The sequence below is a fragment of the Hyperolius riggenbachi genome, chromosome 10 (genome assembly GCF_040937935.1).
Source record: "Hyperolius riggenbachi isolate aHypRig1 chromosome 10, aHypRig1.pri, whole genome shotgun sequence".
NCBI classification, from domain to species: domain Eukaryota; kingdom Metazoa; phylum Chordata; class Amphibia; order Anura; family Hyperoliidae; genus Hyperolius; species Hyperolius riggenbachi.
Genome location: NC_090655.1, coordinates 149,699,248 through 149,712,702, shown reverse-complemented (window position 1 = coordinate 149,712,702; position 13,455 = coordinate 149,699,248). Strand labels below are relative to the sequence as shown.

Sequence of the window (13,455 nt, the reverse complement as noted above, 5' to 3'; positions counted from 1 at the left end):
AGCGTGTCTAGCGTGTTTGGAAATAACACGAGGTGGAATCCTTATACCGGCAACCTGAAGGGACACCGGGACACCGGGACCACCATGCGCATGGTCTCCAGATCGCCATAACATCCTTGAGGAGTGAGCGGTACTGTTCGGTACACAGAGGGGACTTCTCCATCGGTGAGACCCATCCATATTTGCTTAAACATACTATGCTTAAGGCAATGATGTGACAAGATATCTGGAAGCCTTTGGCTGTTACAACTGGAACTTGTTATCTGCAAATGGATATCTTTAACCTTACGTAAAGGGAGAGAGGGGGCCCTCGAAACAATTTGAGACATTGTGGCAGAATGAAAGGTGATTGTATGCGCGGGCGACTGTGTTGGTATATATAGTCGTATAGGCCTAGGCCAGTGATTGATATACTATTCAAGTTGCAGGCACTGCACTACTCATGCATAACTTATGCTCCACATGGTTCTCTGGTTTTTAAAATGGGGAGGGATTTGTACTTATTAATGGGCTATAGGGGATTGTGCTTTGTATGAATTATATATTGTAATAAACTTATTTTGGATATTGGTATAATTATGGTGGCTTTATGACCTCTCTTTTTTTGCTACAATTATTTTATCCTTCGTGTTTAGGTTGGCCCCACCCTATATTGTGCAGTGTATATTAACCAATTTATGAGGCACCATTGCTCTCTTATTTATTGGTGTACATCTCAGTCCCCAGACCTGAATATAATTGGAAATCTGTGGTGTGAGTTAAAGACAGCTGTTCATGCTCGGAAGCCATCAAACCATTATAAGAATAAGATATAATATGGCAAGTGATATCAACAAAGAAGTCCCTTTTCAGTTCTGATTCACCCTTAAGGGCTCTTTCACATAGATGCAAAACAGCAACCAAATGGAATTATTTGCAACCACATGAATGTCTGTGGTTGACCTGTGCTTTCAGCAAGTATTTAGTGAGGAACAAGAATACAGGCCTAGCTAATGCTCTTCCTACCTATCTGCAGCAAGTCTGACCCCGCTCTCACTAACAGCAGCCAGCAGAGAATGAATCCAATATGGCCACCACAACTGCTTTTTAATAGTGGGGGTCCAGGAGGGGGTGCTAGCTGATTGGCTGCCATGTGTCTGCTGACTGAGGTAAGGGGTCAAAGTTTGGCTCCATGATGATGTATAGGAGGCGGGTCAAGCACGCCAAATGTTTGCAGTTCGCCGAGAACACAAACAGCGGAAATTCACTGTCCATCGGCGAAAACAGTTTGGGCCATCTCTACCTGCAGTCACCTGGCAGATAAGCAAGAATGGCTCGCAGTAAACTGAACCGTGTCAGTTGTCTTTACGAAAAAGAACCCTGTTGGCTGGTATAACCATTTTCTTAGCAAGAGGCTTGGATGGCAATGGAGGGTCTTGAGAATCTGCCTTACCTCTAGTAGAGATGTTCAATGAGATGCAAATAATTCCAGCTTGTGTGCAGATTTAATGAAAATTGTAAGCAACTTGAAAGAGGGCCAATTCAAATTGGCAGGAAGTGCATTTGATGGCCATATTGAAGAATTGAGAAGAGTTGACAAACTATGAAGCACTGTTGTAAATAGATCCACACTGTAGATAAATAGAATGCAATTATCATAGAGACAGATGCTGTAGTATTTTCTCTGTTACCTTAATTTGCTTAAGCCTTGCTCTGTTTATTCTTTATAAATCACAGATGTTACTTACTCAGAAACATTAATTTTAGTTTTAATAGTCGTCATCCATCTGACAACTGCTGACCTTACAGGAAGCAATATATTGCAGCCTCGGCTCCTGGCACTGCTAGATCCAATTATGTTCTTCATAGGGTAGCTTGCTGCTGCTGATTTTATACACTAATTCCCCTCTTCCAATTATCAATACTGTTCTCAAAAAGTTGCTATTCATTTCTGACGTATACAACTAAACCAACAAATTATTTTCAGCAAGCCTGTTTCAGGCTGAGACGGAGAATAAATATAGGTTTTTGGATCACAGATCAGAATATGGCCTTGCATCTGGCCACCTGGCCACCTGCATGCCCTTTCTCCACTTTCACCATTTAATTATACTGGAAGAACGATTGGGTTCAGCTCCCACAGCTATATTGCTGCTGTTTATGCAACCCTATATTTATAGAGACCTATCATATTACACAACCCTAATTTATTAAATAAGAGGTGTAGGTTAACGTAAAATGATTAATCAGTAGGAGAGCAGTATGCTACTAGGACTGCCACCTACCCACTATTGGAGTGGATAGAACACGATTTTGCCCTTTTCCAGAGTCCTGGTACTCCCCCCCTAAACTATCTGGTTCTTTAGCTGTAGAGCCTTTGAAATTGGAGCCTCCTGCATAGACATATTTACCAGCTCTACTGCATCACCCACCTACATCTACTGAATTAGTGACTCACATTAGCTACTTAGTTCTACTAGAAGTCATCCTTGAAATCAACAGCTGGAGAGGAGGGGGAGCTCTATGGCACAGGAGGTAATTATACCTAACGTGTCTAGCAGCTGCTCAAACTCGGTAAAGAGGACTGACAGACAAGCAGTGGCGTACCTAAGGCATTTGACACCCGGTGCTGGGTATTATAAGAACCCCCCCCAAAAAAAAAGTAAAGGGACAAAAAAACGGGTGGGGCTGTAACATGCGGCGCACGAAGCATAAAAATTGGGCGTGGCCATGACTGGGTGAGGGCGGAGCTAACTGTAATTTAACGTGAACCCGGGTTGAGAGTGATATGGAGGCTGCCATATTTATTTCCTTTTAAACAATACTAGTTGCCTGCCAGCCCTGCTGATCTATTTGGCTGCAGTAGTGAACTGAATCACACCAGAAACAAGCATGCTTGTTCAGGGTCTATGGTTGAAAGAATTAGAGGGAGAGGACCAGCACGGCAGCCAGGCAACTGGTATTGCTTAAAGGGGAACTGAAGAGAGAGGTATACGGAGGCTGCCATATTTATTTCCTTTTAATCAATACCAGTTGCCTGGCAGCCCTGCTGGTCTATTTCTCTGCAGCAGTATCTGAATAACACCAGAAACAAGCATCTTGTCAGATCTGACTTTTAAGTCTGAAACACCTGATCTGCTGCATGCTTGTTCAGGGGCTAGTATTAGAGGCAGAGGATCAGCAGGGCTGTCAGGCAACTGGTATTGCTTAAAAGGAAATAAACATGGCAGCCTCCATATACCTCTCTCTTCAGTTCCCCTTTAAAAGGAGATCAATATGGCAGCCTCAATATTATTCTCTCCTCGGGTTCCCTTTAAAAGTGCAACGCAAAGACAGTGGACCCAAGTTTTGGTGACCCTTTCCCCAGAACAGAGCAGATTTGCCCAGAGAATATGTTCAATCATGTCGGCAGATTTGCCCAGAAAATACATGCAATCATGTCGGCAGATTTGCCCAGAAAATACATGCAATCATGTTGGCAGATTTGCCCAGAAAATACATGCAATCATGTCGGCAGATTTGCCCAGAAAATACATGGAATCATGTCGGCAGATTTGCCCAGAAAATACATGCAATTAAGTTGGCAGATTTGCCCAGAAAATACATGCAATCATGTCGGCAGATTTGCCCAAAAAATACATGCAATCATGTCGGCAGATTTGCCCAGAAAATACATGCAATCATGTTGGCAGATTTGCCCAGAAAATACTGTACATGCAATCATGTCGGCAGATTTGCCCAGAAAATACATGCAATCATGTCAGCAGATTTGCCCAGAAAATACATGCAATCGTGTGCAGACCTTTCCAGAACACACTTCAATCGTGTAGCAGACCTGGCCAGAACATAAACGATACACCTGGCTGCTAATATAAATTAAAAAAAACAAAAAACATTTACTCACCTGCAGCAGAGCTCCTGTTCCGGCCTCCGTCCGGTGCGCAGCTTCCATGATCCTCTGCAGCCAGCAACTGAAACTCCCAAAGTCTCCAGAGCAGGGCTTCGGACATTTTACTATAGCCCTGCTCTGCCGCTGCAGTGAACTGAAACGGCATCTATTAGATGCCGAAAGTCAGTTCATGCTGGGGGGTGCTTGGAGAATTTTAGGGGGTGCTTAAGCCACCAAAGCACCCCCTCGGTGCCGCCACTTCTCCCACTATAGGTAGCTAGCAGTTGTCCCCAGTATAGGTAGCTAGTTGCCCCCAGTGAAGGTAGTACAGTTGCCCCAATATAGCTAGTATAGTTGCCCCCAGGATAGGTAGCATGGCTGCTGCCCCCAATGTAGGTAGTGTTGCTGCCCTCAGTGTAGCTAGTATAGTGGCCCCCGTACAGCTGCCCTCCAGTATAGGTAGTATAGTGGCCCCCATAGTTGCCCCAGTATAGCTAGTATAGTGGCCCACAGTTTAGATAGTATAGTGGCCCCCAGTGTAGCTAGTAAAGTTGTAGGTAATAATGTGGCCCCCATAGTTGCCCCCGGTATAGCTAGTATATTGACCCCAGCCCAGGCCCAGTGTAGCTAGTATAGTGCCCCCCCCCCATATAGCTGCCCCCAGTATAGGTAGTATAGTGGCACCCAGTATAGGTAGTATAGTGGCCCCCAGTATAGCTAGTATAGTGGCCACCAGTCTAGCTAGTATAGTGGCCCCCTATTGTAGGTAGTATATTGCCCCCCCCCCCAGTGTAGCTAGAAGGAGGGGTGACAGCAGGGATAGCGGTGGAGATGGGGGGACATATCCCCCCTCACCTGGGTCCCCTCCTTCTGCCTCTCTTCCCCCCCCCCCCCCAAAATGCGGGCAGCAAACAGGGCGAGCAGGCGGGCGCGGAGAATACTCACGTTACTTCCGCGTATCAGCCTGGAACGCTGCGTCGCCGTCACGTGCCTCTTCTGCGCCTCCAATGATTGGAGGCGCAAAAGAGGCACGTGACGGCGACGCAGCATTCCAGACTGATATGCGGAAGTGACGTAAGTATTCTCCGCGCCCGCCTGCTCGCTGCCCAATGCCCCCGGCCCGCTGCCCGCATTTTGGAGAGGGAAGAGAGGCAGAAGGAGGGGACCCAGGTGAGGGAGGGGGGGGGGATATGTCCCCCCTCCCCGCCGCTATCCCTGCTGTCACCCCTCCTCCTAGCGCTGCTCTTCCCCTCCTGGCTCCTGCAGGCTGCATCTATGGGGGGTCGTGGCGACACCCCCTGGCTGTCTGGCACCCGGTGCGCCACGCCCCCCTGCGCCCTGTGGTAGGAACGCCACTGCAGACAAGTAAAGGGACATATGAGGGGCATGCAAGTGTTGTATGGACAGATTTTCAGTCATTTGTACTGTTTAGAAGAAGAGAGGAGACCAGCACTGCAATCAACTGATGTATTCCATAGTGCAGCATGTATCAACAAACATTACAAATCGTGATATAAACGACATATGCTGAAGCAATGTGGGTAGCGGTGGGTGCTGGGCACTATCAGTGCCAGCACCCACCATTACTCACATCGCTTCAGCAATGGTATGTCGCTTATATCATTATTTGTAATGTTTGTTGATACATGCTGCACTATGGAATAAATCAGTTGATTGCAGTGCCGGTCTCCTCTCCTCTCTCTCCTTCTTCTATACAGTACATTGCTATGTTCTGTAACCATAGCACGCAGCCACAACCATAGTGTAAAAAGCAGCGTGGATCCTGCCTGTTAGGATTCCTCCTGTGGCGTGGCGTATATGATAATCCACAATAATGTGGGGTGTTCTATGTCATATGTAATGATAATCCACAATAATGTGGGGGTGTTCTATGTCATATGATAATCCACAATAATGTGGGGGTATTCTATGTCACATGATAATCCACAATAATGTGGGGGCGTTCTATGTCATATGATAATCCACAATAATGTGGGGGTATTCTATGTCACATGATAATCCACAATAATGTGGGGGTGTTCTATGTCACATGATAATCCACAATAATGTGGGGGTATTCTATGTCACATGATAATCCACAATAATGTGGGGGTATTCTATGTCATATGTAATGATAATCCACAATAATGTGGGGGCGTTCTATGTCATATGATATACCACAATAATGTGGGGGTATTCTATGTCACATGATAATCCACAATAATGTGGGGGTGTTCTATGTCATATGATAATCCACAATAATGTGGGGGTATTCTATGTCACATGATAATCCACAATAATGTGGGGGTATTCTATGTCACATGATAATCCACAATAATGTGGGGGCGTTCTATGTCATATGATATACCACAATAATGTGGGTAGCTGGCATCATTCTATGCACGTGAAACTCTCAAAATGAATAAACAATGTTTCCGCTCATCTCATATTTTACCACATATAACAAGCTTTATTTTTGTATCATAAATATCAGAAATCCAGTGTTTTTTTAATGCAATTTAAATTGCATGCTTTACATCAGCACATGTTCCTCAAAAATTCATGTGTGCATAAACAGGAGCGCTTTTAAAGAGACTCTGTAACATTAAAAAGATCCCCTGGGGGGTACTCACCTCGGGTGGGGGAAGCCTCCGGATCCTAATGAGGCTTCCCACGCCGTCCTCTGTCCCACGGGGGTCTCGCCGCAGCCCTCCGAACAGCCGGCGACTGTGCCGACTGTCAGTTCAATATTTACCTTTGCTGGCTCCAGCGGGGGCGCTGTGGCGGCTTTCCGTTCCGAACTACACGGAAATACCCGATCTCATTCGGGTCCGCTCTACTGCGCAGGCGCAGGAAACTTGCGCCTGCGCAGTAGAGCAGATACGACGGCGATCGGGTATTTCCGTGTAGTTCGGAGCCGACAGCCGTCAGAGCGCCTGCGCAGGAGCCAGGAAGGTAAATATTGACGTCGCCGCTGCACGGACTCCACGGAGGGCTGCAGCGAGACCCCTGACGGATGGAGGACGGCGTGGAAAGCCTCATTAGGATCCGGAGGCTTCCCCCACCCGAGGTGAGTACCCCCCAGGGGATCTTTTCATGTTACAGATCCTCTTTAAGCACTGTCAACAAGCATAGTGTGATGATCTCCCCTGTGGTGTCCCTTCTGCTTTCAGACACTACTGCAGCCAGGCAATGCTGACTGCTGTTTGCATGGCTTTTCTGGCATTCACAGTGAGGGCTCGTTTCCACTAGTGCGGCGTGCGTCTCGTAGACGCACGCCGGCACTGAGCGGGTGGGCGGGATCGCAGGCGATTCCCATCAGCCGTGCCATGCACGGCTATGGGAATCGCAGCCTCCGCCGCGAATTCTGTGGGGGTTTCCGGCCGAATCGCTACTGCAAGCGATTCGGCCGGCGGCGCCGTTGTCCCCTATGGCAGAGTTTCCCCGCGCGATTTGCCTGCGGGGAAACTCTGCGGATTCGCGGCCGTTTCCGCGAGAGTGGAAACGGGCCCTGAGTGTTCTGTCCATTTGCAATTCTTCTGCATTCCTTTATAGTCTGGCCTGCTATTCTGAATCCAAATGTTATGCTGTTTGCATAATTATGCATGAGTTTATGAGATGCAGTTCTTGCTCTCAGCCTGCAGTCGGCAGGCTGAGTGAATGCAGATTGCTTCTTTGGCTTTTTGCATGTTTGTTTCTGATTGGTGCTTGCATGCATAAATGTCACTTCCTGAGTCTGCTTCGTTGCCCGACATACTGTCAGTTCACTCTGACTGTGGTTCCGGGTTCATGTTATTTCATGTCTTGTTCTTCCTGTGATATTTAGTCTAGTTAATCTTGTGGAGTTGCGTTTGCCTCTCCTTCTAGTTCAGTGAGCTCCAAGCCTAGTTTATCTTAGTTAACCCTTTGGAGTGCGTCAGGCTCTCCTTCTAGTGCAGAGAGAGATCGTTTTGTATCTGTTATTGTTAGTTAGGGCATTCAGTACGCTTGGGACTATTGTACATATTACGTGGTTTCTGTACTGTAGCTAGTTGTTAGCCATCACTGGTTTGCGTCATATGCTGGTTCGCCAGTGTATGCGCAGACTAGCGCGTTTGTTATTTTCCATGGCGTTCGCGAATTACTGTGTTGTATTTCTGTGTCTCGATTTTCCTTACTACTCTTGTCTTGGGCCAATTCTGGTCAGCTACATTTCCGGCTACTTTTTCCGTACCTGCCAGTGGGTCCTTTCCACTGGCAGATGGTGTACTGGCTGTGGCTCTCCCCACAGCCAGCTGTTATTTATTTCTGCCTACCAGTGGGCCCTTGCCACTGGTAGATGGTATATTGACTGTGGGCCCTCGCCACAGTCACTAGTCATCCTTGCCTGTCAGTGGGCCCTTGCCACTGGCAGATGGTGTACTGATAGTGGGCCCTCGCCACTATCAGCTGTTTATTATCATTGATCTGTTTCTAATCTGCTCTGTGTGTGAATGTCTGTCCTCACAAAGTCTGCAATCAGTTTAACAGACATTCATCTGATCTGTTCCAAATCTGTTCTGTTTCTATACTGTTTTAAGGTCCGTACACACGCCGGACTGGAGGAAAAACGGGTCCGTCGTCACCTCCCGCTGGGTGGGCGTTCCAGCGAAAGTCCGGCGTGTGTACAGTCTGTCGGCGGACTGATACGGCTGTTTCAGAGCGATCCGCCGGGCGGATCGCTCAGAAACAGCCGTATCAGTCTGCAGACAGACTGTAGACACGCCGGACTGTCGCTGGAATGCCCACCCAGTGGGAGGTGACGACGGACCCTCCAGTTCGGCGTGTGTACGGACCTTTAAGTATTGCTCATTGGTACATTTGCACTGAGCAATCTCTATCTGACATCTGTGGGATATTCAGAGGTGTTAATCCTTTGTGCTCCACAGCTCCTCCTGCTGCCTGGTCTGTTCCTCCACAGGTGCATTTGCACTATAACAGGGGTCCTCTGTCTGAGCGCTTGTGGGAGATCCCCTCAGTGTCAGCGTACACGTTGTGCGCTGACCGGGGAGATTATTCCCCAATCGTTACACATAGTTCATGTGTTAGTCAAGCGGATTCCCAAGTATATAATCTTGCCTTACCAAGGCTCTTACCCTCCTGAGGCTATTGGACTCTGTTACTTGGTTCTGTTTGGAGTTGGCAGTCTGTGCATAGAAGTACACAGTTACAGCCAGTCAATGGATTAGTTCAGGTGTAAAAAATTAGTAACCAGAACTACTGCTTTCCTTTGGGTAAACTGGGCAATTATCCATGGACCTGAGCTACTTAGGAGCTTCCAAATCAAGCATTGCAGTGGTCAACAACTTCACTGTTAGCACAGTGCTGAAGTGTTAGCGGGCCTCATGTTCATTTTTACCTATAGGGCTCATTTAGTCTAAAACCATACCTGTGAGTAAGTAAAAAAAAATTCCGAGGTGGCAACACTGATACTTGGTTGCCAACTGAAATTATATGGTATTTTTTGAGGACTCATAAATGTTTTAAGTAACTTTCAGTAAATGTTAATTTCACTGGAAAGCAAATCTGAAGTGACAGAAACACTAACAAAGTGGCCCCGTAACAATAGACCCTGCAAGGGATGCAGCCGCAGGGGGGCCCAGAAGCCACAGGGGGCCCCGTGGGGGAGGACGTTTCTTTTCCCTCTCCTGAAAGACTGCCAACTAAGGGCATCGAGAGAAAAAGCTTTCTGCTCTCTGCACAATTGCTCTAATGACTGCCTTTGCTAAGCCACAGATAATGAATCATACAAAGTTTTGTAGACACAGATTTGTAGACAGTCCCTATTCAGTGTGCAGCAGGCTCGTGTGTACAGTGGGCTGCCCCCAGCCCATCCACTCCCTCCTCAAGTGCTCTGTAATCTAGTGATGCTGGCGAAGTCTGCAGAGCTGAAGTTTTTCTCCATCAAAGATGGACAGAGTGAGTGTAATAAGCGGAGGCTGGGAGCATTATTTATTGGTTTTTAATTTATTTTATACAGTGCGGCCCATAATTATGACTTGAAGTTACTTTTATTCAACCAGCAAGTAATTTTTTGAGGGGAAATGACATAGATGTCTCCCAAAAGATAATAAGATGATGTACAAGAGGCATTATTGTGGGGAAAAAAATCCTCAGCTTTTATTTACATTTGAGCAAAAAGTGTCAAGTCCAAAATTATTCATACCCTTCACAAACAATCACAGTTTGTGGGAAAATCCAAAGTTATATACCATTCCAAATAGTCTAAGCTGTTCTAAAAAATCCTAATTATTATTATTATTATTATTTAGTATTTATATAGCGCCGACATATTACGCAGTGCTGTACAATGTATATATATATATATCTTGTCACTAACTGTCCCTCAAAGGAGCTCACAATCTAATCCCTACCATTGCCATATGTCTATATTATGTAGTGTAAGTACTGTAGTCTAGGGCCAATTTTTTTTTTAGGGGGAGCCAATTAACCTATCCGTATGTTTTTGGAATGTGGGAGGAAACCGGAGTGCCCGGAGAAAACCCACACAGACATGGAGAGAACATACAAACTCTTTGCAGATAGTGCCCTGGCTGGGATTCGAACCAGGGACCCAGCGCTGCAAGGCGAGAGAGCTAACCACTACGCCACCATGCTGCCCAATTACCCTGATTAACCTCCCTGGCGGTAACCCCGGAGGGTGCCGCTCAGGCCCTGCTGGGCCGATTTTCATAATTTTTTTTTTGCTGGACGCAGCTAGCACTTTGCTAGCTGCGCCAGCACTCTGATCGCCGCCGGCCCCCGCCCGATCGCCGCTATTTGCTGCGGCGCGCGGCCCCCCCCCCCCCCAGACCCCAGCGCTGCCTGGCCAATCAGTGCCAGGCAGCGCCGAGGGGTGGCCCGGGACTCCCAATGACGTCCCGACGTCAGTGACGTCGGTGACGTCATCCCGCCCCGTCGCCATGGCGACGGGGGAAGCCCTCCAGGAAATCCCGTTCTATGAACGGGATTTCCTGATCGGAGATCGCCGAAGGCGATCGAAGCGGGCGGGGGGATGCCGCTCAGCAGCGGCTATCATGTAGCGAGCCCTCGGCTCGCTACATGATTAAAAAAAAAAATTTTTTTTTAAAAACTGCTGCGCTCCCTCCTGGCGGTATTTTTCATACCGCCAAGGAGGTTAATTGGGAACAGCTGTTTTAATCAACTCAACAGGTGAAAAACAGCAGCTCTCTGCAGCTGGTTTGTGAATAGCTCATCGAGGACCTGCGGCTGCGCATAGTGGCTGCTCACAAGTCAGGAAAGGGCTACAAGGCCATTTCAAAAATGTTTCCAAGTTCCAGTGGCTACAGTGCAAAGTATTATTAAAAAATACAAGATGTTCCGCACTGTGGAAAATCTCAGAGGACGTGGTCGGAAGCCAAAAGTGACACCTGTGCTGGCCAGGAGGATAGTAAGAGAGGTGAAGAAGAATCCAAGGATCACCACCAAGGCCATCCTGGTGAATCTAGGGGCTCTGCTGGTTGCAGTGTCTCAAGGCAGACAATCTAACAGACACGGCCCACTGCTGCGTTCCACGGATGCAGACCAAGGAGGATGCCACTTCTACAGATAAGGCACACAAAAGCTTGCATAGTCTTTGCAAATGCTCATCTGGACAAAGAAGACTTACGGTCTTGTGTGTCATGGTCAGATGAAACAAAAATTAAAAATTAAATTAATAAATACATTCATTGAAATTGAGAGACTCTGATTAAGCAGGGAAAAACAAAAGTTTGCTTTCCTAAAACAGAAAGAATTTGCAATAATTCAGGTTGGAGTGAGCTTGAGATGTCTCCCAGAGCAACACTGCTGAATATATGCAAATTAACCATTGTACCCTTAGAAGCTAAACACACCTCCACCTTGTAGTCCCTTACACACTCCAATGAGTTCTGGGTCACCATGAGCTTGCTGGTTAGGCCTCGTTCACATCTGCTGCGCTGAAAAACGTGTTAAAGCGCATGGTAAAAAACGCATGCGCTTGTGCGCGCTTTAGTCCGCGTTTCTGTGCGTTGCGCTGCGCTTCTTTAAAGCACGTTTTGCTTACTGTAGCAGCAGCAGTTGTCAATAAAACTTTGTTTTTGTATGTAAATGTATTTTTTTCTCCAATTAGGGGTAAAAAACGCATGCGCTTCTATGCGCTTGTACGCGCTTCTATGCGCTAAAAAAGCGGACCCATTCACTTGCATTGCTGTGCGCTTTCCAGCTCAACGCACAGAAATGCCTGCAACACTACGTTTCTGTAACGCTGCTCAGCGCAGCGCATAGATGTGAACAGCTACATTTAGTTACATGGAAAAATCGATACCTTGCTGAACGCACAGGGCAGTGCGCTGTGGAAAGCGCACAGAAACGGCCCTGATGTGAACGAGGCCTTAGTCTGTGATTAAAGCGGAATATAACCCTGCATTTCAACTTTGCTCTAAAACATTATTTACAGTATATTATATACAACCAGTATTTTTTTTTTTACTAGACCAGCATTGGAAGGGTTACACAGGGCTTTAAAGTCCCTGGAGATTTTTGCAGACGCACCTGAAGCTGAGTTAGATACTTTTTGTTTACACAAATGTATCTAAGTGTTTATTGTGACTCATCTCTCTCACGGAGAAGGAGTTGGAAGACAGCCAAAGAGTGTGTAACATTTCTAAATATATACATATAACTAAATAGAATGTAACTATCTGAACGTCTGCTCGGAACTTAAAACCTCTGTGTTTAACCCTTCCAATGCTGGTCTAGTAAAAAAAAATGCTTTTTGCATATAATATGCTGTAAATAATGTTTTAGAGCAAAGTTGAAATGCAGGGTTATATTCCGCTTTAAGCAGGGGTAATCCCTGCAAAACAGCTGTCAGACATCTCCTCCCCCCCCCACTGCTGTAACCATTGTGTCTACCCAGTGACAATAAAGGGTATTTTACGCAGCTGTGCCCATCTCTTTTTCCTTTTTGGCTTGAATGTGGTTCAATGTGGTCCAATGTGGTTTTTGATCCTTTCCTGATGCATTTAGTGCCAGTTTGCTATTTCTCCTATCCCTGATGTTTCCTTCATTTGGTGTAACAAAGGAGAAGCCTTCAACCCAAAGAACACCATCCCCACTGTCAAGCATGGTGGTGAGAACCGAATGGGGGTGTTTTACAACCAATGTGTAACGATCGGTGAAGCACAGAGAGGTCTGATTACCGGTGACCTGCAGCGTCACGGGGAATACAGACGTATACCAGATTATATGTGATCTGCAGTATCACCGATAATCCAATATACTAGCTAACCTCCGTTCACCTGAGTAGAGTGTAGTGTTAGGTGTAACAGTAACACTTAGAGGACTAGGCCTCAGTACAGCAAGACGTTCTGTACAGATTCCCTCCGCAACCGTGAGCTCTCCAAGACGGGAGGAGTCAGGCTGCCAGCAGGAAGGATCTTCTGGAAGTAACCCTCAGGCGGAAGGGTCACTAACAGAACAAGGAACCGCCTCCAAGAGTGAGGTCGGTTCTCGAGGTCGGACAAGCCAGGTCGTACACACACGGACAGATAAAGTACAATACAGTAGGCAAAGGCGGAGTCAAA

The 13,455-nt window shown here is 46.8% G+C and overlaps 3 protein-coding genes across 4 annotated transcripts in view; 2 read left to right on the top strand and 1 right to left on the bottom strand.

Annotated features, from left to right (window-relative positions):
* Positions 1-13,455, top strand: part of LOC137536528 (synaptotagmin-15-like) — a 373,040-nt gene that overhangs the window by 178,893 nt on the left and 180,692 nt on the right. The gene's annotated exons all lie outside the window — the stretch shown is intronic.
* Positions 1-13,455, bottom strand: part of LOC137536527 (GRIN2-like protein) — a 310,455-nt gene that overhangs the window by 193,910 nt on the left and 103,090 nt on the right. The window lies entirely within an intron of this gene.
* KIAA1586 (KIAA1586 ortholog) overlaps positions 1-13,455 on the top strand; it is a 36,398-nt gene that overhangs the window by 11,973 nt on the left and 10,970 nt on the right. The gene's annotated exons all lie outside the window — the stretch shown is intronic.